Below are 27,684 nucleotides of genomic sequence, written 5' to 3'. Positions count from 1 at the left end.
TTCTGTTTTTAAGAAAGCAATATAGATCCAAAATTGGGAATGCCAGAGAGTTTCCAGAGTCAAGAGGGACCCAATCAGATTCAAAATTGGCTATCATGGAGAAAAAAGTTCCTAAAATCTGAAGTGGAGCAAGTGAACACCCTCCTATATTCAGTAGATGCAATTACAGTTGACGTAATTGTCTGACAAGGAATCAGCAAGGCTACCAATAAATTCGAAGAGGTACTATAAGCCTTTGACAAATATTTTAATCTTCGTACCAATAAAATCTTGGAAAGAGCCAAATTTAATAAGCGGGTGCAGATGATTGGCCAATCTGTAGACTCCTATATTAATGGCCTTTATAGATTGGCAGAGGGTCACGGATACGGCGAATTAAAGGCAGAACTGATCAGAGACAGGATAGTCATCGGCATCGCGGATGAATCCTTGTCAGACCTGTTGGGTAATCTAGAACACAAGGACACAGTCTCAGGATAAGGGGTCAATACTTCAGGACTGAGATGAGGAGAAATTATTCCACTCAAATCGATGTGAATCTTTGGAATTCTCTACCCCAGAGGGTAGTAGATGCTCCATCATTGAATACATTTAATGCTGGGATAGATGGAATTTTGGTCTCGCAGGGAATCAATGGATATGGGGAGTGGGCAGGAAAGTGGAATTGAAGCCCAAGATCAGCCATGATCATTTTGAATGGTGGAGCAGGCTCGAAGGGCATATGGTTTACTCCTGCTCCTATTTCTTGTGTTCTTGTGTTGCAATCCAAGGAAGACCTTACACTGGAAAAGGCAATTCAAACTGTTAGATAGGCTGAAGTTCACAAACAGAATAGGGACATCCTATGAGCTGAAGACAAGCTGTGGATGAGAAGGAGTCCAATGATTGTCCAACTGGTTAAGCCAAAACCAGGGAAACACTTTGAGGAACAGAAAAGACATACAGGTGAAAAGGCGCATGACATAGAAAATCTTGTCAATGTTGTGGAGCCAAGAATACCCACAGACAAGAGCACTGTCCAGCAAGTAAAGCTGAGTGTTTTAAGTGTGGAAAAACCAGATACTATGGGAAAATGCACCACAGCAAAATGTCTTTGCTTAATGGTGCAAAGCATGAGACCTTCATGCAAGGAGCAGTTAATCAAATACAACAATACCCGCAAGAGAAAAAAACCAGGAGAGCTCTTGGGAGAAATCGGTAATTCAGACCAAGATTTCTGGACAGCAGATATCTACGTGAATGAACACCTCATGAATTTTAAGCTTGACACAGGGGCTAGTGTCACGGTATTGTCTGACCAAGAGCCTTGGGTGAAGAAACATTACCTGCAACCACCAGATATACAGTTGCATGGTCCAGGCAGGATACAACTGACCGTAAAAGGCAAACTCAAAGCAACTCTTCAGTAGAAAGGAAGACAACTTTATATGTCTTACACAATCAAGAATTTTCCTTACTCAGCAGGAATTCATGTTTGGAACTGCAGTTGATTAACAAGGTGCCGAAGTCAAACAAACAAAGGTAAACAATTCCTTATTATCACTAGCAGAATTACTAATAGGAAGGAAGTTGAGAACACGGCTTCCAGTATTGCCTCAACAATTAATACCTGAATTGAAGACTCAAGACTACAAGAAAGTTTGAGAAAGAGAAAGTTCCTACAGAAGGAAACAAACTCAGAATTATAATAGGAGATTTTGAACGAGAAGCTTACCCAAATTAAACAATGGTCAAAAAGTTTGGATACATGACCTGGAACAAGAAGGTACAATAATCTATAAACATGAGGACTATCAGCGATCATATGTTATACGAACGAATGAAGGGACCGTATGAAGGAATCGGAGGAATATCATTCCTATTCCGCAAAAGCAACAAACAATAATTCATCTGCAAGATCCAGATGAAGATGAACAAACCCAAACTGAATGAAATACTACAACCCGTAGAAAAGAAAAGCCAAGTCAACAACTCTCAGACTTACTACAAAGATTTCCGATCGTCCCAGACAGATTACAACCAGATCGGGAAGAGTTGTCAAACCTCCGATGAGACTGGAAATAGAAAGTCAGAGATTTGGGGGGGGCGAGAGAGTAGTAGAGAAGTTATAAATATATATATGTTTGGAAAAATGTTGGATAAAGACTGGGGGCAGGGAATGTGGTATAAGGATGTAAATGATTAACACCGAAGACAGTGAGAGAGACGCCTCCCACTGTACGTGCGATGATATAACAGTCATATGAGATAGGCTTGAGAAGAAGAAGGTATAGCAGCATGAAGGATGCGAGCTTAGGTGGCCTGTGGTGAGTGTATACAGTAACTGTAAATAATAGAGTTGTTAGTTCACCTTTACAGGAGTCTAAGACTTTCTCCAGAATGCCCTACAACACTACTAATACAAACCGGACAATGCAACAGCCATCATCAGCTGTTATAGGTGGGCTATCAGAGTACAGGAGTTTGACCACTGAAATCCCAGCACCAAGGCTCAACTCATGCCTCATGGCTTCATTTTCCTGCAGAGTTGCAGTACTAATAAATTTCTAGTAGTGGCAATGTTGAGCTGTTGGAAGTCACTGAACCCAGTGTTGTCACCAAACTGCCAGTCAGTGGTACTGCAGCTGATTTCCAGTGAATAATTGCACAGATAATGCATGGAAATTTAGCAACACCATCAAAACTCATAACTTCCTCTTGAATTACTGTGGAGTTTTTGCCTCCACTCCCTCTTCATACCAAGTATTAATCACTCTGTGTAATGAGGAGCTTCCTGACATCAGGCCTGAGTTTGCTTTCCCCCCTTTTACCTGTTTCCCCTTGTCCTATATACGAACATACGAATTAGGAGCAGGAATAGGCCACTCGGCCCCTTCAACCTGCTCCACCAGTCAACAAATTCACGGCTGATCTGATTGTGGCCTCAGCTCCACTTTATGCCTACCCTGATACCCTTTCTGTTAGAGCTCAGGACTAATCTATTCCAGCGAGTAGCGAATATACCTCCGCAAACCTCCTCAATCAGGTTCCTCTCCTGTTAGCAGGGATTGGTTCACTCTGACCCAGAGACAAAACAAAAGCATTTTCTGTCACCTGTTTCTCACAAACTCAATTGAAGGAGAGGATTTTGGACTGTACAAACATACTCAGTAAAATAAACATCAGATAAGAGAACAGAAAAATAATACATCATACAACTGAGGAAAATTATATGTTTGCACAAAACTAATGAATTTCCTCTGGCATGTGGAATGTGGAGCATGAATGCAGTGGAACCAGGGTCTGAGGTTTTCAGCTGCACAGGTTTCCTTTGTCATTTCTTTTTATTGGTTTGGGGGATGTGGGCATCACTGGCCAGGCCAGCATTTATTTCCCATCCCTAACTGCCCTTGAGAAGGTGGTGGTGAAGCCGCCTTCTTTAACTGCTGCAGTCCATGTGGTGAAGGTACACCCAAAGAGGGAGTTCCAGGATTTTGAACAAGTGACAATGAACAAGTGGAGATACATTTCAGGATGGCATGTGAATTGGAGGGGAACATGGAGGTGGTAGCATTCACATGACCTTTAACACCTTTTCCCCTGAAGACACTGACTCTCACTGGGATACAGTTCCACAGGCACTGACTCTCACTGGGGTACAGTTCCACATACACTGACTCTCACTGGGGTACAGTTCCACAGGCACTGACGCTCACTGGGGTACAGTTCCACAGGCACTGACTCTCACTGGGGTACAGTTCCACACACACTGACTCTCACTGGGGTACAGTTCCACAGGCACTGACGCTCACTGGGGTACAGTTCCACAGGCACTGACTCTCACTGGGGTAAAGTTCCACAGACACTGACTCTCACTGGGATACAGTTCCACAGGCACTGACTCTCACTGGGGTACAGTTCCACATACACTGACTCTCACTGGGGTACAGTTCCACACACACTGACTCTCACTGGGATACAGTTCCACTGGCACTGACTCTCACTGGGGTACAGTTCCACAGACACTGACTCTCACTGGGATACAGTTCCACAGGCACTGACTCTCACTGGGGTACAGTTCCACATACACTGACTCTCACTGGGGTACAGTTCCACACACACTGACTCTCACTGGGATACAGTTCCACTGGCACTGACTCTCACTGGGGTACAGTTCCACAGACAGAGACTCTCTCTGGGATACAGTTCCACAGACATTGACTCTCACTGGGGTCGAGTACCACACACACTGACTCTCACTGGGGTAGGGTTCCACACACACTGACTCTCACTGGGGTACAGTTCCACACAAATTGAGTCTCACAGGGGTACAGTTCCACATGCACTAACTCTCACTGGGGTAGGGATCCACGCACACTGACTCTCACTGGGGTACAGTTCCACACAAATTGACTCTCACTGGGGTACAGTTCCACACACACTGACGCTCAGTGGGGTATAGTTCCACTGAAACTGACTCTCACAGGGGTACAGTTCCATAAACACTGACTCTCAGTGGGGTATAGTTCCACTGAAACTGACTCTCACTGGGGTATAGTTCCACAAACACTGACTCCCACTGGGGTACACTTCCACACACACTGACACTCACTGGGGTACAGTTCCACACACACTGACTCTCACTGGGATACAGTTCCACTCACACTGACTCTCGCTGGGGTACAGTTCCACAGACACTGGCTCTCACTGGGGTACAGTTCCACATACACTGACTCTCACTGAGGTACAGTTCCACAAACACTGACTCTCACTGGGGTACAGTTCCACTCACACTGACTCCCACTGTAGCATAGTTCCACAGACACTGACTCTCACTGGGGTACTGTTCCACATACACTGACTCTCACTGGGGTACAGTTCCACACACACTGACTCTCACTGGGGTACAGTTCCACAGACACTGGCTCTCACTGGGGTACAGTTCCACACACACTGACTCTCACTGAGGTACAGTTCCACAGGCACTGCCTCTCACTGGGGTACAGTTCCACACGCACTAACTCTCACTGGGGTACAGTTCCACAAACTCTGACTCTCACTGGGGTACAGTTCCACAGACACTGACTCCCACTGGAGTATAGTTCCACAGGCACTGACTCTCAATGGGGTACAGTTCCACACACACTGACTCTCACTGGGGTACAGTTCCACATACACTGACTCTCACTGGGGTACAGTTCCACACACACTGATTCTCACCGGGGTACAGTTCCACACACACTGACTCTCACTGGGATACAGTTCCACGCACACTGACTGTCACTGGTGTACAGTTCCACACTCACTGACTCTCACTGGGGTCCAGTTCCACACACACTGCCTCTCAGTGGGGTACAGTTCCACACGCACTAACTCTCACTGGGGTACAGTTCCACAGACACTGACACTCACTGGGGTACAGTTCCACACTCAATGACTCTCACTGGGGTACAGTTCCACAGGCACTGCCTCTCACTGGGGTACAGTTCCAGAAACACTGACTCTCACTGGGATACATGCCACTCACACTGACTCTCACTGGGGTACAGTTCCACACTCACTGACGCTCACTGGGGTCCAGTTCCACACACACTGACTCTCACTGGGGTACAGTTCCACATACACCGACTCTCACTGGGGTACAGCTCCACACACACTGACTCTCACTGGGGTACAGTTCCACACTCACTGACGCTCACTGGGGTACAGTTCCACACTCACTGACTCTCAATGGGGTACAGTTCCACAGACATTGGCTCTCACTGGGGTACCGTTCCACAGGCACTGCCTCTCACTGGGATACAGTTCCACACGCACTAACTCTCACTGGGGTACAGTTCCACACGCACTAACTCTCACTGGGGTACAGTTCCACAGACACTGACTCTCACTGGGGTACCGTTCCACAGGCACTGCCTCTCACTGGGATACAGTTCCACACGCACTAACTCTCACTGGGGTACAGTTCCACACGCACTAACTCTCACTGGGGTACAGTTCCACAGGCACTGCCTCTCAGTGGGGTAAAGTTCCACATACACTGACTCTCACTGGGGTACAGTTCCACACACACTTACTCTCACTGAGGTACAGTTCCACAGACACTGACTCTCACTGGGGTACCGTTCCACAGGCACTGCCTCTCACTGGGATACAGTTCCACACGCACTAACTCTCACTGGGGTACAGTTCCACACGCACTAACTCTCACTGGGGTACAGTTCCACAGGCACTGCCTCTCAGTGGGGTAAAGTTCCACATACACTGACTCTCACTGGGGTACAGTTCCACATACACTGACTCTCACTGGGATACAGTTCCACAGACATTGACTCTCACTGGGGTACAGTTCCACAGGCACTGACTCTCACTGGGATACAGTTCCACAGACATTGACTCTCATGGGGTACAGTTCCACAGGCACTGACTCTCACTGGGATACATTTCCACAGACATTGACTCTCACTGGGGTCGAGTCCCACACACACTGACTCTCACTGGGGTACAGTTCCACACACACTGATTTTCACTGGGGTACAGTTCCACACACACTGACTCTCACTGGGGTACAGTTTCACAGGCACTGACTCTCACTGGGGTACAGTTCCATAAACACTGACTCTCAGTGGGGTATAGTTCCACTGAAAATGACTCTCACTGGGGTATAGTTCCACAAACACTGACTCCCACTGGGGGATACTTCCACAAACACTGAATGTCACTGGGGTACAGTTCCACGCACATTGACTCTCACTGGGGTACAGTTCCACACACACTGACTCTCACTGGGGTACAGTTCCACACACACGGACTCTCACTGGGGTACAGTTCCACACAGACTGATTCTCACTGGGGGACAGTTCCACTCACACTGACCCCCACTGGAGTATAGTTCCACAAACACTGAATGTCACTGGGGTGCAGTTCCACACACACTGATTCTCACTGGGGTACAGTTCCACTCACACTGACTCCCACTGGAGTATAGTTCCACAAACACTGACTCTCACTGGGGTACAGTTCCACATACACCGACTCTCACTGGGGTACAGCTCCACACACACTGACTCTCACTGGGGTACAGTTCCACACTCACTGACGCTCACTGGGGTACAGTTCCACACTCACTGACTCTCAATGGGGTACAGTTCCACAGACATTGGCTCTCACTGGGGTACCGTTCCACAGGCACTGCCTCTCACTGGGATACAGTTCCACACGCACTAACTCTCACTGGGGTACAGTTCCACACGCACTAACTCTCACTGGGGTACAGTTCCACAGACACTGACTCTCACTGGGGTACCGTTCCACAGGCACTGCCTCTCACTGGGATACAGTTCCACACGCACTAACTCTCACTGGGGTACAGTTCCACACGCACTAACTCTCACTGGGGTACAGTTCCACAGGCACTGCCTCTCAGTGGGGTAAAGTTCCACATACACTGACTCTCACTGGGGTACAGTTCCACACACACTTACTCTCACTGAGGTACAGTTCCACAGACACTGACTCTCACTGGGGTACCGTTCCACAGGCACTGCCTCTCACTGGGATACAGTTCCACACGCACTAACTCTCACTGGGGTACAGTTCCACACGCACTAACTCTCACTGGGGTACAGTTCCACAGGCACTGCCTCTCAGTGGGGTAAAGTTCCACATACACTGACTCTCACTGGGGTACAGTTCCACATACACTGACTCTCACTGGGATACAGTTCCACAGACATTGACTCTCACTGGGGTACAGTTCCACAGGCACTGACTCTCACTGGGATACAGTTCCACAGACATTGACTCTCATGGGGTACAGTTCCACAGGCACTGACTCTCACTGGGATACATTTCCACAGACATTGACTCTCACTGGGGTCGAGTCCCACACACACTGACTCTCACTGGGGTACAGTTCCACACACACTGATTTTCACTGGGGTACAGTTCCACACACACTGACTCTCACTGGGGTACAGTTTCACAGGCACTGACTCTCACTGGGGTACAGTTCCATAAACACTGACTCTCAGTGGGGTATAGTTCCACTGAAAATGACTCTCACTGGGGTATAGTTCCACAAACACTGACTCCCACTGGGGGATACTTCCACAAACACTGAATGTCACTGGGGTACAGTTCCACGCACATTGACTCTCACTGGGGTACAGTTCCACACACACTGACTCTCACTGGGGTACAGTTCCACACACACGGACTCTCACTGGGGTACAGTTCCACACAGACTGATTCTCACTGGGGGACAGTTCCACTCACACTGACCCCCACTGGAGTATAGTTCCACAAACACTGAATGTCACTGGGGTGCAGTTCCACACACACTGATTCTCACTGGGGTACAGTTCCACTCACACTGACTCCCACTGGAGTATAGTTCCACAAACACTGAATGTCACTGGGGTGCAGTTCCACACACACTGATTCTCACTGGGGTACAGTTCCACAAACACTGAATGTCACTGGGGTGCAGTTCCACTCACACTGACTCCCCTTGGAGTATAGTTCCACAGACACTGACTCTCACTGGGGTACAGTTCCACAAACACTGAATGTCACTGGGGTATAGTTCCACACACATTGACTCTCACTGGAGTACAGTTCCACACACACTGACTCTCACTGGGGTACAGTTCCACTCACACTGACTCCCACTGGAGTATAGTTCCACAGACACTGACTCTCACTGGGGTACAGTTCCACACACACTGACTCTCACTGGGGTACAGTTCCACACACACTGACTCTCACTGGGGTACAGTTCCACTCACACTGACTCCCACTGGAGTATAGTTCCACAGACACTGACTCTCACTGGGGTACAGTTCCACTCACAGTGGCTCCCACTGGAGTATAGTTCCACAGACACTGAATGTCACTGGGGTACAGTTCCACACACACTGACTCTCACTGGGGTACAGTTCCACAGGCACTGACTCTCACTGGGGTACAGTTCCACACACACTGACTCTCATTGGGGTACAGTTCCACACACACTGACTCTCACTGGGGTACAGTTCCACACACACTGACTCTCACTGGGGTACAGTTCCACACACACTGACACTCACTGGGATACAGTTCCAGAAACACTGACTCTCACTGGGGTACAGTTCCACAAACACTGAATGTCACTGGGGTACAGTTCCACACACACTGACTCTCACTGGGGTACAGTTCCACACACACTGACTCTCACTGGGGTACAGTTCCACACACACTGACTCTCACTGGGGTACAGTTCCACACACACTGACTCTCACTGGGATATGGTTCCACACAAACTGATCTGACTAGGGTACAGATGCAAATGTTTCTAACTCTGCTCACCTGTGTTTCTATTCCTGTCAGACTAAAACACACCTGTTGTTTGATTTATTATAAAACAAACCCCTAATGTGGACTATTAATTAGGGAGGCATTGTGTTTTAAAGAGGTGGAGAATAGACTGTTGAATGTTTTTTTTTGTATGTGAAGAAGAGAAATAGCTCAGGCTTGTCATCTGCCAGATGGCAGTGTAATCCTGTTGATATCTGTTGGGTGGAGCGGTAAAATAGATTTTTACAAGGTTTAGCAGAGCTTCTTCTGGAATGAGTATTGGCTCACCTTGGTTGTGTCTCTCAGTAATTTCCAAGAGCCTCAACTTGTATTTTTTTAATTCTTTCATGGGATGTGGGCGTCGGTGGCTCGGCCAGCTTTTATTGCCCATGCCTAATTGCCCTTGAGAAGTTGGTGATGAGCTGCCTTTTTGAACCGCTGCAGTCCATGTGGGGCAGGTACACCCACAGTGCTGTTAGGAAGGGTGTTGCAGAAGGTCTTGCTGCATATGGGCACAGGCGGCTTCAGTATCTGAGGAGTTGCAAATGGTACTGATCGTTGTCCAATCACCAGCGAACGTCACCATTTCTGGCCTTATGATGGAGGGAAGGTCATTGATGAAGCAGCTGAAGATGGTTGGGCCTCAGACACTACCCTGAGGAACTCCTGCAATGATGTCCTAGGACTGAGATGATTGACCTCCAACAACCACAGCCATCTTCCTTTATGCTAAGTATGACTCCAACCAGTGGAGAGTTTTCCCCCTGATTCCCATTGACTCCAGTTTTGGTAGTTCTCCTCATTAGAGTACACTGTCCTGTGTGTGAATGATGGAAGCATGAAGGGCCCAGGTACAATTGCCAGTCTGAACTAACAACATCACAGTTTGCCTCAGCACCATGGACAATTATGGGGAAAAAGCAATAGCCAGTGAGTCTTGCTGGAAAGGGTGAGGACAGTGTCAGGCTTGACTGTGATGCTTCCAACAGTCAAATAGCCAGGCAACCCAGGATCTTACCTAAAGGTGCTGGTGGGCTGCTAGTGTTCATGGAACCTTAACCCAGTAAAAATCAGCACTGTCAGGAGAGGAGTGGAGACAGAGTAGGATAGAATGTGTTCTGTGTTCACCAGGCTACAGAAGCAGTGTAATCTGAACATATTGATGGGGAAATATTGTTATTGATGTGTGCGGTCAAATTCAGACTCAAATCCGATACACCTTTAGACAGTAAACAGCAGCTCCATAAACAGGATGAGCAACTGTACATTTAGTGAGTGAGTTATTGATGTCCCTGCATTGAATTTCCCTCTCATCAGGAAGAAATAAATATTGAGCAGTGTTAAGTAAATTATAGCTTCTCTGCTGGCTTTTACAGCATGATATTTAATGAGTATCCCGTACATCCACCCAGGGGTAAAACATTAGGCCCGACAGAACAGGAAAGACCCAGGCTTTATTGTCAGGTAGCTGATTTCAGTCAGAACAGAATGACTTAAATCTGTATAGTTTCCCTATAATGATACTGGGGCTAAAATAGATAAATGTTAGGAGGGCACATAGCATAGACAAGGTGAATAGATGGAGTTAAAATACAGATCATCCATGATCTAATTGAATGGTGGAACAGGCTCGATGGGCTGAATAGCCTCCTCCTGTTCCTAAATTCCTAAATGTCCCAAATAGATTCCTAGAGGTGTGAAAGGAAATGGATGCTGAATAGAGAGGTTAGGAGGGGTGATCATAAGCTTGCTTGAAGAGATCGGGTTTTGAGAAGGTTTATAAAGTTGGAGAAGTGGACAGAGGGACTTCCTGAGAATAAAGACCCACAATCTGCCTGTGTGTCCAGGAGTGATGCACTAAGAACGGAGATAACGGAGGGGGCGGGGTGGGGGCGGGGGGGTGCAGAATTCCTGAAACTGTACCCCTGAAATAGCACTTCTGGAGAAGGGGGCGAGAAAACTGGGAAAATATCACTCAGCGCAGTTTTTTTAAATGTAAATTATTCTCATTGCCCAGCTCACCTGGACTCAACTCTTAAAGTGAGTGATCCCACACCGCCAATGTCCCCTTTGGCCACTGGAAGTGCAAACAGTCACTTTAGTCACAAGCTTCCTGTCTCATTTCCTTCTCACTCTGCAGTGAGATTCCAGCCGTCTGAGCTTTAGAAACAGAGGCTCAAAACTTTGTCCCACCTTATGGGACTAAATGTTCAGCATTTAGCACCACTGTGGCCATCCATGCTAATCATGGGTTTATATCATTTATTCACACCACAATGCATTGAATTACGAAGGACAATGTTCCTCAAATTACTGCAACAGTCATTAATATATTTGGCATATCATGTGTTTTAGTAAATGCAACATGTGAATGAATTATGGATGTAAACCAATATATCTGTATCCGTGCACGGAAATGAATCTGCTACCTACCAATCCAGATTTATACTACAACAGATTTTTGTTTTCATTCGTTCTGGAGATGTGGGCGTCGCTGGCTAGGCCAGCATTTATTGCCCCTCCCTAATTGCCCTTGAGAAAGTGGTGGTGAGCTGTCTTCTTGAACTGTTGCAGGCCATGTGGTGTAGGTACACCCACAGTGCTGTTGGGGAGGGAGTTCCGGGGTTTTAACCCAGTGACAGTGAAAGAATGGAGATATAGTTCCAAGTCAGGGAGCATATGGTTTCACCAGAATGATACTGGAGCAAAAAGGGATAAAATTTATGAGGGCAGTTGGAGCAATGCCATGTAATGGCTGCACTTTACAATCCATGATCTCACTTTGAGACTCATCTGTAACTATGCAGATATTCCTGTAACTATGTAGATTTACCTGTAATTAAACTCTGGAATTCCCTCCCTAAACCTCTCCACCTCTCCTTTAAGACACTGCTTAAAACCAACCTGTTTGGTCAAGCTTCTGGTCACCTGTCCTCATGACCCCTTATGTGGCTTGGTCTCAAATTTTGTTTGATAATCTTCATGTGAAGTGCCTTGTGACATTTTACTATATTGAAGATGCTATAAAAATACAAGTTTTTGTTTTGTTTTGTTGTTTTAGGTGGAGTATTGAGGGACATGTCTCCCAGTCACTGAGCACACGAAAATAACAAAAATTATCTCTACCGTTGTGTTTTGTGTGTTTGCATTCTCACTGACCCAACCATCAATATCAATCCCTTAGGATGGGTTACCAGAAGTCGGGTATCGTCGGGGTGGGGGGGGGGAGGGTGTGGGGGGGGGGGTGGAGGGGGTTGCAATGGTTGAGTTTGTAGGGGTAGCAGGGAAAGGAGCTGATTATTGCAGAGAAAAGCCCATGATTGTACCAACAGTTATACTGTCACCATTCCTATCCAGTTACCATTCTCTATAAATCAAACTGATTGAACTATCTTTATTAATGTTTTTCTTCTTTTATTGAATAGAAAATGGTGTCTTTTATGTTTCAGAAGCTGAAGTAGTTATGTGGAGACATGATCCTAATGCCACTGTACTCCTTGAGTGATATACACCGAGCAGGAAGCCATTGTCACAAGTGAGTATTCCACTCTGAACCATCAGTAATCAATATTGGTATTTAACATCCATTGGCAGCATATGGGCTGCACTGCTGTAACCTTTTAAATAAAAATAACAGAAGTCAGCAAACAAGCACAGGGCTCAAATATTGTCAGGTGTTACAGTGGAATAAATCATTTGCAATTCACAGTGATGCTGAATTGAGTACTAGGCAAACACTCAGTTCGAACAAGAAAGCTGGCATGTGTTGAAAGGTTGTCAATAAATGAGAGATTAATAATCAACTAAGGAGTTTTAAAATCAATCCTGCTCAGGATGCACCATATGGAGTGATATGGGATGGTGTGTCAGACAGACTATAGAAGGACAGAGATAGTGTGAGTGTACAATGATGAGGCTATGATTATTGTTTTGAAGCCCTATACAGGAGTGAATGATTCCCTTTAACCCCCTGTGTACTGTGCTTGTACAGGAGCTGACACTGAGATACACATAGACTGTATAGTACCAGATGGAAGCTAATTGTTCCCTTTAATCCATTGTTTACTGTTTATAGGAACATAGGATAGAAAGAGAAAGCCATTCAGTTAGATCATGGCTGATCTGTATCTAGCTCCATTTACCTGATTGGTTCCAAAACACTTAATACCCTTACCTAACAAAAATCTATCAATTCAGTTTTGAAATTTTCAGTTGATTCCCCCAGTCTCAATAGCTTTTTGGGGAGAGAGTTCCAGATTTTCACCACCTTTTGTCTGACATCACCCCATGAAAGGCCTAGCTCTAATTTTAAGGTTTTGCCCCCTTGTTCTGGACTCCCCCTGCACAGGAAATAGTTTCTCTCTATCTACCCATTCAAATCCTTTAATCATTTTAAAACACCTCAATGAGATCACCCTTTAATCATCTATATTCAAGGGAATATGCAACCTGTCCTTATAATTTAACCTTTTTAGCCCCAGTATCATTCCACTGCACCCCCTCCAAGGCCAATATATCCTTCCTCAGGTACAGTGCCAGAATTGAATGCAATACTCTAAATGTGGTCTGACCAAGGCTTTGTATAACTGTAACATAACTTTCACCACTTTATATTCCAGCTCTCTTCAGATCAAGGTCAACATTCCATTAGCTATAGTATCAGCTGTAGCTCAGTGGGTAACAATCTCACATCAGACTCATAAGGTTCTGGGTTCAAGTCCCACTCCAGGGTTTAAGTACAAAAATCAAGGCAGGCGCTCCAGTGCAATACTGTGAGAGTGCTGCATTGTCAGCGGCATCAGTTTTTGGGTGAGACCTTAAACCAAGGTCCCATCTGCCCTCTCAGATGGATGTCAAAGATCCCATGGTGCTATTTTGAAGAAGAGCAGAGGAGTTCTCCCTGGTGTCCTGACAAACAAGGGTGGCACAGTGACACAGTGGTTAGCACCGCAGCCTCACAGCTCCAGGGACCCGGGTTCGATTCTGGGTACTGCCTGTGCGGAGTTTGCAAGTTCTCCCTGTGTCTGCGTGGGTTTCCGCCAGGCGCTCCGGTTTCCTCCCACAGCCAAAGACTTGCAGGTGATAGGTAAATTGGCCATTGTAAATTGCCCCTAGTGTAGGTAGGTGGTAGGGAATATGGGATTACTGTAGGGTTAGTATAAATGGGTGGTTGTTGGTCGGCACAGACTCGGTGGGCCGAAGGGCCTGTTTCAGTGCTGTATCTATAAATAAAATAAATAATAAAATATTTATCCCTCAATCAACATCAGAAAAAACAGATAATCTGATTATTATCACATTGCTGTTTGTTGGAACGTGTGTGCAAATTGGCTGCCTAAGTATCCTGCATTACAACAGTGAAAGTACTTCATTGGCTGTAAAGTGCTTTGGGACATCTAGTGGGCTGGAAAAGCACGATATAAATGCAAGTTTTTCTTTTCTTTTTAGCCTTGTAAATTATTTTGAGCACCTGTTTACTAGTTTTTACTGATTTCTGTACTTAGACTCCCAAATCTCACTGCTTTTCGCGATTTAGAAAGTAGATCTACAGTGGATGACTTCACACTTTCCCACATTGAACTCCATCTGCCACAGTTTTGGTCACTCACTCAATCTATCAATGTCCCTTTGCAACTTTCTGCTCCCATCCACAGTATTTACTGTGTCACTAACTTAGTGTCAGCTGGAAACTTAGATAAATGACTCTCTATCCCTTCATCTCAATCATTTATACAGTGAATAGTGAGGCCCCAACGCAGAAGGCAGGAGAGATTAAATGGGAAAATAAGTTTCCTTTGCCAGTTCTGAAGAAGGGTCACTGACCTGAAACATTAACTCTCTCTCTCCACAGATGCTGTCAGACCTGCTGAGCATTTCCAAAGTTTTGAAAGATACTGACAAACAATCAATAATTTCCTCACCTATTTCTTTTAATACCCTGGTGTGTGTGTACAGGAGCTGACAATGAGACACACTCAAGCTGTACAGTGCCACATGGGAATGGACTGTTCCCTTTTGAGGGACTGTGTAAATCGTAACTTAGAAAGGCACAGATTAATCAAGGACAGTCAGCATGGATTTGTTAAGGGAAGGTCATGTCTGACTAATTCGATTGAACTTTTTGAGGAGGTAACAAGGAGGGTTGCTGAGGGTACCATGTTTGATGTAGTCTATATTGATTTTAGCAAGGCTTTTGACAAGATCCAGACTAACAGACTAGTCAGAAAAGTAAAAGTCCATGATGTCCAAGGAAAAGTAGCATGTTGGATCCAAAATTGGCTCAATGGTAGGAAGCAAAGGGTAATGATGACTGGAAGGCTGTTTCCATCAATTCCTTAGGGCTGAGTATTCGGTCCCTTACTTTTCACGGTATTTATCAATGATTTATACTTAAATGTAGGGGGTATGATTAAGAAGTTTGCAGGTGATACAAAAATTGGCCGCATGGTTGATAATGAAGAAGAAAGCTGTAGACTGCAGAAAGATATCAATGGACTGGTCAGGTGGGTTGAACAGTAGCAAATGGAGTCAATCCAGAGAAGTTTGAGGTAATGCATTTGGGAAAGGCTAACAAGGCAAAGGAATACTCAATAAATGGTAGAAAGCTGAGACGTGTAGAGGAACAGAGGGACCTTGGGGTGCATGTTCACAGATCCCTGAAGGTGGCTGAACAGGGAGATAAGGTAGTTAAGGAGGCATGTTATTAGCCAAGACAAGACATATAAGGGCAGGGAGGTTTTGCGAGAACTGTGTAAAAACTCTAAAATAAAAGCAAAATACTGCAGATGCTGGAAATCTGACTTAAAAACAGAAAGTGCTGGAAAAACTCAGCAGGTCAGGCAGCATCTGTGGAGAGAGAAACAGAGTTAACTTTTCAGGTCTGTGAACTTTCTTCAGAACTGGCAAAGGTTAGAAATGTAATAGGTTTTGAGCAAGTGAAAGGGGGGGGGGACGAAAAATAAAAGGGAAGGTCTGTGATAGGGCAGTGGACAGGAGAGATTAAATGACAAAGATGTCATGGAATAAAAGGCAAAGGGAGTAGTAATAGCCATAGTGAAAGAGAAAGCATTTGTCTAGAAAGAGTGTAAATGACAGAATAATGAACAGCTCTGTCGGAAAGCAAAAACATGAAAAACCAGTTTAAGACTGGCACGTGGTAAAAAATAATCAAAATGGCAGTTATGGTCTGAAGTTGTTGAACTCAATGTTGAGCCCAGAGGGCTCTCGAGCGCCTAATTGGAAGACAAGGTGCTGTTTCTCAAGCTGTGTTGAGCTTCACTGGAACAATGCAGCAGGCCAAGGACAGAAATGTGGGCGTGAGAGCAGGATGGTGAATTAAAATGGCAAGCGACTGGAAGCTCGGGGTCATGCTTATAGACTGACTGGAGGTGTTCTGCAAAGCAGTCATCCAATCTGCATTTGTCTCCCCAATGTAGAGGCGACCATATTGTGGGCAGCGAATACAGTATACTACATTGAAAGAAGTACAAGTAAATCACTGCTTCACCTGAAAGGAGTGTTTGGGGCCTTGGATAGTGAGGAGAGAGGAGGTAAATGGGCAGGTATTACACCTCCTGCGATTGCATGGGAAGGTGCCATGGAAAAGGGATGAGGTGTCAGGGTGATGGAAGAGTGAACCAGGATGTTGCGGCGGGAACGATCCCTACGGAATGCTGACAGGGGAGTGGAGGGGAGGGGAAGAAGTGTTGTGCAGGGCCACAGCTGGAATACTGTGTACAATTCTGGTCACATGAAGGATGTGATCGCACTAGAGAGGATACAGAAAATATTTACGAGGACGTTGCCGAGACTGGTGATTTTTTAGCTCAGAAGAAAGATTGGATAGGCTAGGGATTGTTTTCTTTGGAACAGAGGAGGCTGAGGGGAGATTTAATTGAGCTGTATAAAATTATGAGGAGCCTAGATAAAATGGATAGGAAGGAAATGATTGTCAGAATCTTTTTTCTTATCTGTTTTCTCAAATAATTTTATTTGCACTTTTTTCCATTGGAAGGACCTGTTTCCTTGTCAGAGAAGTCAGTAACCAGAGGGCATAGAGTTAAAGTAATTGGCAGAAGCATTAAAGGGGAGTTGAGGAGAAATTTTTCCATCCAGAGGGTGATGGAGTCTGACATTCACTGCCTGAAAGGGTGATAGAGGCAGAAACCCTCATAGCATTTAAAATAAAACACTTGGATATGCACTTGGAGTGCTACAACCCACAGGGCTACTGATTAACAGTTGGAAAGTGGGATTAGGCTGAATGGATCATTTGTAGCCAGCACAGACACGATGGACCAAATGGCTTCCTCTGTGCCATAAGTTTTCTATATTTCTATTTAACTGTTTTGTATGCCCTCACCTCACATATAAAGACACAGTCCAATAGCAGTCACTGAATGATGAACCTGGCTGATCTTCTCCAGTAACAGGGGATGCAAGATAATGGCAGCAGCAACTGCTACCAATATAAAGGTTGATTTATGTTGGCTATTCATTGGATGAGAAAGGGGAGCTGACCTTACAATCTGGTCATCATTCTGCTGCAGCCCTCAAGAGGTTAAAGTGCACATAAAACTAGATAGAACGAGACATCTGCAGCGAACATTGTATATATAAATGAAGCATCCACACTTCAACCCTGCTCTACATTACCCAGGGACCTCCCTCTGATTAAACGGTAGCAAATCGAAAAACATTCTGACCTTTTGGTTGTGTCTTTGAAAGGGAAGAAGGATCTGGAAAGTCAGAATGAATCATCCTGTTATTTTCAATTAATCCTTCCCTCCACTTTCTGCAATCTTTGACCTTCTTTGATATTTATTGTACAGTTCCTTCCATGGAGGGTGAGGAGGAGGTGACTCAAACCCATTTCATTCCCTCACACTTTCTACCATGATGCAAAGTTGATTTACATCTGACTTTTCTTCCAATAGCATTTGTTTTAATTTTCTGGTGTAAATTTTTATTTTCTGCAGCCTCTCAATTCCTACTTTTCTTCTTTCTCACATTCTCTCTCTCGTCCCTTTTTATTTCTTTATCATCCTCCCTCTTTTTCTGTGTCTTTTGCTCTTTCTCGTTTCATCTCTTGCTCCAACTCTCATTCTATCTCTCTCTTTTTCTCACTATCGCTCTGTTTCTCTTATCGTTCTCCCTCACACTCTATCTTTCGCTTTCTGATTCCGTCCATTTCTGCCACTCGTTCACCCTCACTTGGTCTCAGTCTCACTTTGACACTCTCTGCTGCTTCCTATAATCCTCTCCCTATCACTATCTAACTCTCCCTGACTCTCTATATCTCCGTCCCTTTCTGTCTCTCTCCATACTTCATGTCTCCTCTCTCTCTGTTGCTGTCATTCTACTTTATTCACTTTCATTTGTGACAAAACTGCTGAATATTTCTGTTCATTAGTGTGAGGCAATAAGAAGATTTATTTTATTTATTTATTTAGAGATACAGCACTGAAACAGGCCCTTCGGCCCACCGAGTCTGTGCCGACCATCAACCACCCATTTATACTAATCCTACACTAATCCCATATTCCTACCACATCCCCACCTGTCCCTATATTTCCCTACCACCTACCTATACTAGGGGCAATTTATAATGGCCAATTTACCTATCAACCTGCAAGTCTTTGGCTGTGGGAGGAAACAGGAGCACCCGGGGAAAACCCACACAGACACAGGGAGAACTTGCAAACTCCACACAGGCAGTACCCAGAATTGAACTTGGGTCGCTGGGGCTGTGAGGCTGCGGTGCTAACCACTGCGCCACTGTGCCGCCCACAGAAGTCACATCTCTGGATCAAACACTCCCAGAACAGGTACAGCACGGGGTTAGATACAGAGTAAAGCTCCCTCGACACTGTCCCCATCAAACACTCCCAGGACAGGTACAGCACGGGGTTAGATACTACGCGGGAGTCTTACCCCTTTACATCGGGGACCTGGGGTGGAGGGTGTTGCACAGAGCAGTCCCGTGCAATAGGCTTTTAAGTAGGTTCGCGGACTCCCAGGCCGCCTGTACTTTCTGCGGCCTGGACGAGTCCGTGTTCCACATATATACGGAGTGTGCGAGGTTGCAGCCCCTCTTTGAGTATCTGAAGGGGCTGCTCCTCAAGTTCTGGCCGCACTCAGTCCCACGCTCCTGATCTTTGGGCACCTGGTGCGGAGGGGCGTGGGCCAGGAGGAGGATCTCCTCGTCGGTCTGCTCCTGGGCCTGGCCAGGGTGGCAATTCACAGGTCCAGGCTGCGGGCCGTCGAGGGTTCCGTCCTCCCCAATTGCCTGCCCCTCTTCCGCAGTTACGTTCGTGCCCGGGTGTCCCTGGAGAAGGAGCATGCGGTGTCCGCCGGTACGCTTGAGGCCTTCTGCGACCGATGGGCACCGCAGGGACTGGAGTGCATTGTCGACGCCGAGAATGGCATTTTAATTTGAGTTTTGTTTATTTCTGGGTTTAATAAAGTTATTTTAAAATTATGTGTATAAAGGGGGCCTGAGGAATAAAGGCCCCCTCGACATAAAATATATAAAAGGGGCCTGGGGTATAAAGGCCACCTTAAAAAAAAAACGGGGGTTAGATACAGAGTAAAGCTCCCTCTACATTGTCTCCATCAAACACTCCCCAGGACAGGTACAGCACGGGGGTTAGATACAGAGTAAAGCTCCCTCTACACTGTCCCCATCAAACACTCCCCAGGACAGGTACAGCACGGGGGTTAGATACAGAGTAAAGCTCCCTCTACACTGTCCCCATCAAACACTCCCAGACAGGTACAGCACGGGGTTAGATACAGAGTAAAGCTCCCTCTACATTGTCTCCATCAAACACTCCCAGGACAGGTACAGCACAGGGTTAGACACAGAGTAAAGCTCCCTCTACACTGTCCCATCAAACACTCCCAGGACAGGTACAGCATGGGGCTAGATACAGAGTAAAGTTCCCTCTACACTGTCCCATCAAACACTCCCAGGACAAGTACAGCACGGGGCTAGATACAGAGTAAAGCTCCCTCTACACTGTCCCATCAAACACTCCCATGGTACAGTGTAGCCTCCTAGCTAATTTAGATTTTGTTGGGGGCTCCTAGCAGATGCCTCGGGTGGGGGGTGGGGGAGTCGGGCGGAGTGTTGGGGGCCTGGACAGGATCACTGTGAAGCTGCATGATTGGCGAGAAGAGCTTTAAATTTTACTTTTAAAATATTCTGTTGTCTATTGCAGTCTATCGCCTTGCTCTGTGACTCTGCATCAGACAAGGTTGGGGGAAGGTGATTGAGTTTTAAATTGCCTTCATCGCCAGCTGCCACATCAAAGGTGAGATGCCTGGCAGCCAGCGATTCCCTCGTGTGGAGGAGTGAACGCCAGCACAGTCTGGCTGGGCTGAACGGTCTGTTTCTGTGTTGTAAATTCTGTGTTTCCTCATATGTACAGACCAGCATTCCTGGCATCCAGCACTGATATGGTCTTAATGACAGGAGGAACAACTGCTGCATAGTCCTACAATTAAAATTCATTTTGATCATGTATGAAGGAGACATTGGGGTGGGGGGAAGTGGTCTTTATTAACTATAGTCCCTCATGGGCACCATACTGGGGGTTGTTCTTGTAAAACCTCAGCAAGAGGCAAAATCTTTAGAAGAGGAGGGAGGGGAGAAAGCACAAAGGTATGTTACTGGGTTGCTATGTGAACAGAGGCTGAGGAGTGTCTGTAGGTCAGTGAAGTGTTTGTACTCATTAGTGCAGAGGTGGTATCTTTTGGAGACAACACTTTGATATTCCCTATTTCATTAGTAACATCCATTGCCTACAACTACTCAGCTGTTGATGTTGAGTGGAGTTTTGAGTGATTCACGTGAGATTCTGAAAAAGAATGGTAAACATGTTTTTGTACGTGGAGAAAGCTTGGAATTTAATTGCTGCAGGAATACAAATTAGCTTTCCTTTCCCGGCACCACAGACAATGTTCCTCCCTCAATAGCGCCAAAAACAAATTAATTACTCATTTATCTCATTGTTGCTTGTGGGATCTTGCTGTGTGAAAATAGCTGCTGTAATTTCATAAACAAGTAGATTTCCAACCACATCCTTGGGTGTCATGCACTTTGAGTTCTGAGTAAGTATTGTAAAAATGCAAGGCTTCTTTATTTTCTTTTATGTAAATGGATAAATAGGAAAAAGAAGTTGATAAATTGATAAATGGAGAGACAAAGACAGAGAGATAGCGAAATAAGGACAGGGCGAGATGGAGAAACAGAATGAGTTGAGATAAATAGAGAAATAGAAAGAGATAGAAATAGATATAGAGACATAGATATAGAGGCATAAAACAACCTGTAATCCTTTAATGTGGTGGTTCTAGTATCTGCTGTATCAGGGAGGTCACCGAGGGTCCTTTCACCAGGAGGAACAGCTCCGTCTCTTTCTCCATGGGCAGAATGAAGCAGCGCATGAGAGATTAGGCTTCCCCAGGGTGCAGAATGCCACAGATTGCACCCACATTGCCTTCCATGCTCCCCATCATCAGCCTGGCAATTTTCCGAATAGGTTTGGCTTATTTGTGACCACAGGAAGCACATCATGCAGGTCTGATATTAATCTGGTAGATGCCCCCATCATGGGATGTGGGTGCTGCTGGCTAGGCCAGTATTTATTGCCCATCCCTAATTGCCCTTGAGAAGGTGGTGATGAGCTGCCTTCATGAACCACTGCAGTCCTTGGGGTGTAGGTGTAAATCTGAGTTCTTTTTGCCTTCAGTCTGGTTCAGTAAATATACCGAGTCGGATGTGTAGGTAAAATCAATTACTTTATTTGCGCATTAGCAGGCGGACTTACTCTAATACAGCGGTACTGACTCCACCAGAGTATGTCGGGTCCACCAGAGTAAGTGGCTGTTCATGATAGAGATACTACTGTTTATACATTAAGATTCATGCTACACCCCCTTGTTTAACCAATCAGGGCAGTACAATTCAACTTCAACCATGTGGTAACGTGCAGTACATCTGTTACTGAGGTTAACAATACATTCCATTCTCCATACATACTTGTTACTAACATAATATTGTTTTGCACCAGCAAGATAAAAGAAAGCAGACAAGCAAGATAATTAGCAAGAGCATAGGAATCAGCAATAAACATTCTGGTCTCACTCCCTACATTTATCATGAGTTCTGTCTCTACCTTGTGACAGTTAATTGCGGCGCATCCTGCTATCTCTAACAAGTTTGCATTCCTGAGTGCTTTATGCAGTCTGCAGTTACATCAAGCAGTGGTCATATACGAAGATAAGAGGGGCCCTTCATTCCTTATTCTCACTCACACAGGGATGGACAGCATTTGTTTCACAGGAGTCCATTTGTTCCAAACCGCAGGGAGTCACACAATCAGGCCATAAAAGAACAGATGTCCTTGTAATTACCGGTGTCAGCTAGTCTTTACAATCTCACACTCTCAGCCTTTACTTTTAACTATCTCATGGTGGTTTCTGCCACTTAAAATCATACTATCAAAGCTCAGCAAAGCTACTGTTCCTAACTTGGCTATATTTCCCATTACGCATAGTGCCATGCCGTTCTGCTCAGTTCTACATTTGTACACCCACAGTGCTGTTCGGAAGGGATTGACCGAGCGACAGTGAAGGTACGATAATATAGTTCCAAGTCAGGATGGAGGGGGAACTTGCAGGTGGTGGTGTTCCCATGCATCTGCTGCCTTTGTCCTTCTAGGTGGTAGAGGTTTCAAGTTTGGAAGGTGCTGTCGAAGGAGTCTTGGTGAGTTGCTGCAGTGCATCTTGTAGATACAGAGTAAAATTCCCTTTACATTATTCTCATCAAAAAGAAAAGAAAAAAAATGGGTCAGATGCAGAGTAAAGCTCCCTTTACACTCTCCCATCAAACACTTCCATGGTACAGCGTAGCCTCCTGGCTAATTTAGATTTTGTTGTGGGCTTACAGCAGACGCCTTGGATCGGGGTGGGGGGGTAGTCGGGCAGGGTGTTGGGGGCTTGGAAAAGATCACTGTGAAGCTGCATGATTGGCGAGAAGGGCTTTAAATTTTACTTTTAAAATATTTTGTTTTGTCTATTACAGTTTATCGCTTTGCTCTGTGACTCTGCACCAGACAAGGTTGGGGGAAGGTGATTGAGTTTTAAGCTGCCTTCATCACCAGCTGCCACCTCAAAGGTGAAATGCCTGGCAGCCAGCAATTCCCTCATAGACGGTATACACTGCTGCCACTGTGCGTCAGTAGTGAAGGGAGTGAATGTTGAAAATGGTGGATGGGGCGCCAACCAAGCGGGCTGCTTTGTCCTGGATGGTGTCGAGTCTCTTGAGTGTTGTTGGAGCTGCACCCATCCAGGCAAGTGGAGAGTATTTCATCACACTCCTGACTTGTGCCTTGTAGATGATGGACAGGCTTTGGGGAGTCAGGAGGTGAGTTACTCGCTGCAGCATTCCCAGCCTCTGACCTGCTCTTGTAGCCACAGCATTTATATGGCTGCTCCAGTTCAGTTTCCGGTCAACGGTAACCCCCAGGATGTTGATAGTGGGGGATTCAATGATGGTAATGCCATTGAATATCAAGGGATGATGGTTAGATTCTCTCTTGTTTGAGATGGTCATTGCCTGGCACTTGTGTGGCACGAATATACAGATAGAAAAAGAAATGATAGAGAAAGCGAAATAGAGAGACAGAGCTAACTAAATAAAGAGGGAAATACATAGAGAGAGAGAGAGATGGAGAATGATAGATCATTAGAGAAAGAGAGTATAGATAAAGAAATAAAGAAATAGAGACAAAGATAGGAAGGTAAGTGGATAGAAAGATAGAAGGAAGGGCAGAGGCACAAATGGATAATATAAGCAAGCATGCTGAGGATTGGAGGATATTGTAATTCCAATATTAATGAAGTGCCACTAGGACAAGACATGCTGCAGAACTCGAAGGACTATGGTAATCTGAAAGAAAATAGCTAACATTTAAAAATAGATTTACTCTTTCAAAATCCAACTATTTTAATAACCTTCATATAAAGTAATAGCTAGAGTTCCCTTAAGAACTGGTTCAGGTTTAAATGTTAGGCCAATGGGCAGGTTTGTGTGTGTGTGTGTGTGTGTGTGTAGTTGGAGGGAATCCTGACCTGCAGTACTATGCTGTTACTGTCCTGTATCTCGTGCCTGTCTCTGCAAGAGTGTCTCCCTGTGTCTATATGTTTTGTCTTTGTGTCTCTGTAGGTGTGTGTCTGTCTGTGTGTTTCTCTGTATGCATGGGATGGATATTAACTCAGAGCTGGGGGTAGGGGGAGCATCTGGTTTAAGGTTGGGAAATCTGGAACAACAGGTTTGCTGAAGGTCCCGCTAAATTTAATGGTAGAACCTGATTAACATCTTTGGTCTCCATTTGCTGGCTGCAGCTAGACAGATTGGGGGGCTGTCAAACAGGTAGGCCTTAGGTATCAGATCACAGCCCGAAAGTGGAGAGGAGTCAGGGAGATCAGGGGGAGAACTGTGGAGGCACGAGGGAGGAGGAGGATCATTGTCCAGAGACAGGGAGGCTGGAGCAGGGGTGATCGGGGAAAGGGGCTGGGCAAAATTAATGAAGCTGGAGTCAGGGGAGATTGGAGGCACCATGGAGGAGATTGGATGGGTTAGTGCAGGCAGGGCAGGACCAATCATGGGGGATGAGGGGGTTGGTGAAGCAGTAAACTGGATCCAGCAGGTTAGTGAAAAGGCACTTACCTCCTGGATCCAGCTGTCCAGCTTCCTTTAGCAAAGGGGTTTCCTGACTCCCAGGGAACCCAACTAGCCAGGGCTAAATTTGAAATGGTGGTGAAGTATTCAGCAAGGATCCTGATTATCATATCTAAATCATTATCCCGCCTCGTGTGAGTGGGTTGGTGACCCACCTCCTGCCTCATGAAACTGGAAATGTGCCTTTGAAGGAGAATTGGGTTGGGATTCCGATTTTTAATGCATTACCATCCCACCCAACCCAAACCTACCCATTTTTGAGCCTTAGAATTCCCTCCCACCACACCCCACACGTTTCAATCTGTGTGACTCTGAATGCGTGTCTATATTTTACATTCTGAGTAAATCCAGATTGATTGGGAAAGTTCAGTAAATGCAAACAGGCAGGAGCAGTGTCGATTAATCAAACAGAATTGACTTTGTTTAACAGCTTGTCTACTTTTTAATGATCCAGAAGTAAATTTATTGATCTGCTCACCAATAACAGCACTAGTTCTGGTGAAGGCTTGCACTTCAAATGTTAACTTGCCATTTCTCTTTCAGATGCTGATTGAGCTGCTGTGCAATTCCAGCATTTTCTGTTTTATTTCACATTTCCAAGACTTTCCTCCTAATCTCGTAACAACACTGGTTATTGTGAGAGACAGGCCCAGCCTGGGGCCACACCAGTGATCGTCCTTCCTGCACTGTGGCCAATTGACCGTACTGTGGGGTGGAATTGGGGAAAGTTTACGCTGCAGCTCATCCAAAACTCTGTTGCCCATATCCTAATGCACCAAGCCCCGTTCACCCATCACCCCACAGTGCTCGCTGACCTACATTGGCTCCCATTCTGACAATGACTTAATTTTAAAATTCTCATCTTTGTTTTCAAATCCCCCCATGGCCTCATCGCTTCCTATCTCTGTAATCTCCTCCAGCCCTATAACCCTCCAAGAGATCTACAATTCTCCAATTTTGGCCTCTTGCTCAGCCCTGATATTCATCACGCCATCATTGGCGACCGTGCCTTCAGCTGCTGAGGCCCTAAGCTCTGGAATTTCCTCCCTAAACATCTCTGCCTCTCTCTCGCCCCCTTGAAGACGCCCCTTAAAACCTGCGTCTTTGACCAAGCCTTTGGTCACCTGACCCTAATAGCTCTTTATGTGCCTGAGCTCCTGTGAATCACCTTAGGATGCTTTACTATGTTAAAGGTGCTATATAAATGCACATTGTTGTTCTTCTTTATCCACCATGGTTACAGATCTGAAAGCAGAGCCTGATTTTCAATTGACAGCAGCTGCTGTTTTTTAGTTTCAAAGTTTTCTAATGAGCTGTTTTTAAAAAAATCTTATTTCTTATCACTTCCAAAACAAATTTAACAAAAAAATTTTGATTAGCTTGGCCAAAGAAAAAAAGCGCCAGGTGGAGCGGAGACTGATTCCTGAAGAGGATTTTTAATATACGTGTACATATTACTGAGCATCCTTGATTCAGCCTGTTCTCCTGCATCAGCCTAGAGCATTGTTCAACAATAGACCCATTAATGACGACATTTAGTTAGAAGGAGAGTTACAAAACCAGTTGGGTTTTAGTTTTAATGTTATTCACTGTGGCTCTACATGATGCCCTGAGCTTTTTAACTCATTGAAGTTTACCTCTTACTATAGAGTTTGCACGTGTGCTAAGTAAGGGGTAAATATGTGAACCAGAGTTATTTGAGCTGGCATCAAAATCTGCCCATGCTTAAACCCCACGTTGGGAGCGACAATTGCTAATGGGTATAATAAAACCAAAAAGTACTGGAAATACTCAGCAGGTCTGGCAGCATCTGTGGAGAGAGAGAAACAGAGTTAACGTTTCAGGTCAGAGACCTTTCATCAGAACTGATGAAACAATTCTGAAGAAGGGTCACTGACCTGAAACGTTAACTCTGTTTCTCTCTCCACAGTTGCTGCCAGACCTGCTGAGTATTTCCAGCATCTGCAGTATTTTGCTTTTATTTAATTGCTAACTGGTGTTTGTTTGCTTCTTGTGTCTTCATGCTTTTCCCTTGGTGGACAGTATGAAGCAGAGGAAGGATTCGCAATCTGATTAAGTCTGGCAGTCTGCAACAAGAACACTTCTTCCAGACTGTATTCATCCTTCCCCTTCCATGAACTATCTTTCTGCCAGCCAATAGGGGGTTTATTCTGGATGGCGGGCAGGTTTTATGGGCTGCCACAACGAGGGGGTAAAAGTCATGCGACAGCTGTGGTTAGACCACAGCTGGAATACTGAGAGTAGTTCTGGGCACCACACCATAGGAAGGATATACTGGCCTTAGAGGGAGTGCAGCGTAGATCTACCAGAATACCTGGATTCAAAGGGTCAAAGTATGAGAAGAGGTTACACAAAGTAGGTTGTATTCCCTGGAGTTTAGAAGGTTAAGGGATGATATGATTGAACTTTTCATGCTATTAGGGGCAATAGATAGGTTAGATAGAGAGAAACGATTGCCACTGGTTGTGGAGTCTAGGGTGAGGGGCAGAGACCCGGAGTGAAATTCAGAAACACTTTTTCACACAAAGGGTGGTAAAAGTTTGAAACTCTGTTCCTCAAATGGCAATCGATGCTGGATCAATTGTTAATTTGAAATCTGA

General features: G+C 45.5%; 2 protein-coding genes across 2 annotated transcripts in view; one reads left to right on the top strand and one right to left on the bottom strand.

Moving 5' to 3' along the window:
* The window catches only part of smarce1 (SWI/SNF related, matrix associated, actin dependent regulator of chromatin, subfamily e, member 1), a 490,930-nt gene that overhangs the window by 262,991 nt on the left and 200,255 nt on the right, over positions 1–27,684 (bottom strand). The gene's annotated exons all lie outside the window — the stretch shown is intronic.
* LOC137348251 (cholecystokinin-like) overlaps positions 1–27,684 on the top strand; it is a 96,867-nt gene that overhangs the window by 37,532 nt on the left and 31,651 nt on the right. Inside the window, exon 2 of the mRNA XM_068013662.1 lies at positions 12,765–12,850. The gene's annotated coding sequence lies outside the window, so the exon portion shown is untranslated. The remainder of the gene's footprint in view (positions 1–12,764; positions 12,851–27,684) is intronic.

The sequence above is a fragment of the Heterodontus francisci genome, chromosome 33, assembly GCF_036365525.1.
Source record: "Heterodontus francisci isolate sHetFra1 chromosome 33, sHetFra1.hap1, whole genome shotgun sequence".
NCBI classification, from domain to species: Eukaryota; Metazoa; Chordata; class Chondrichthyes; order Heterodontiformes; family Heterodontidae; genus Heterodontus; species Heterodontus francisci.
This window is presented reverse-complemented; position numbering and strand designations above follow the sequence as displayed.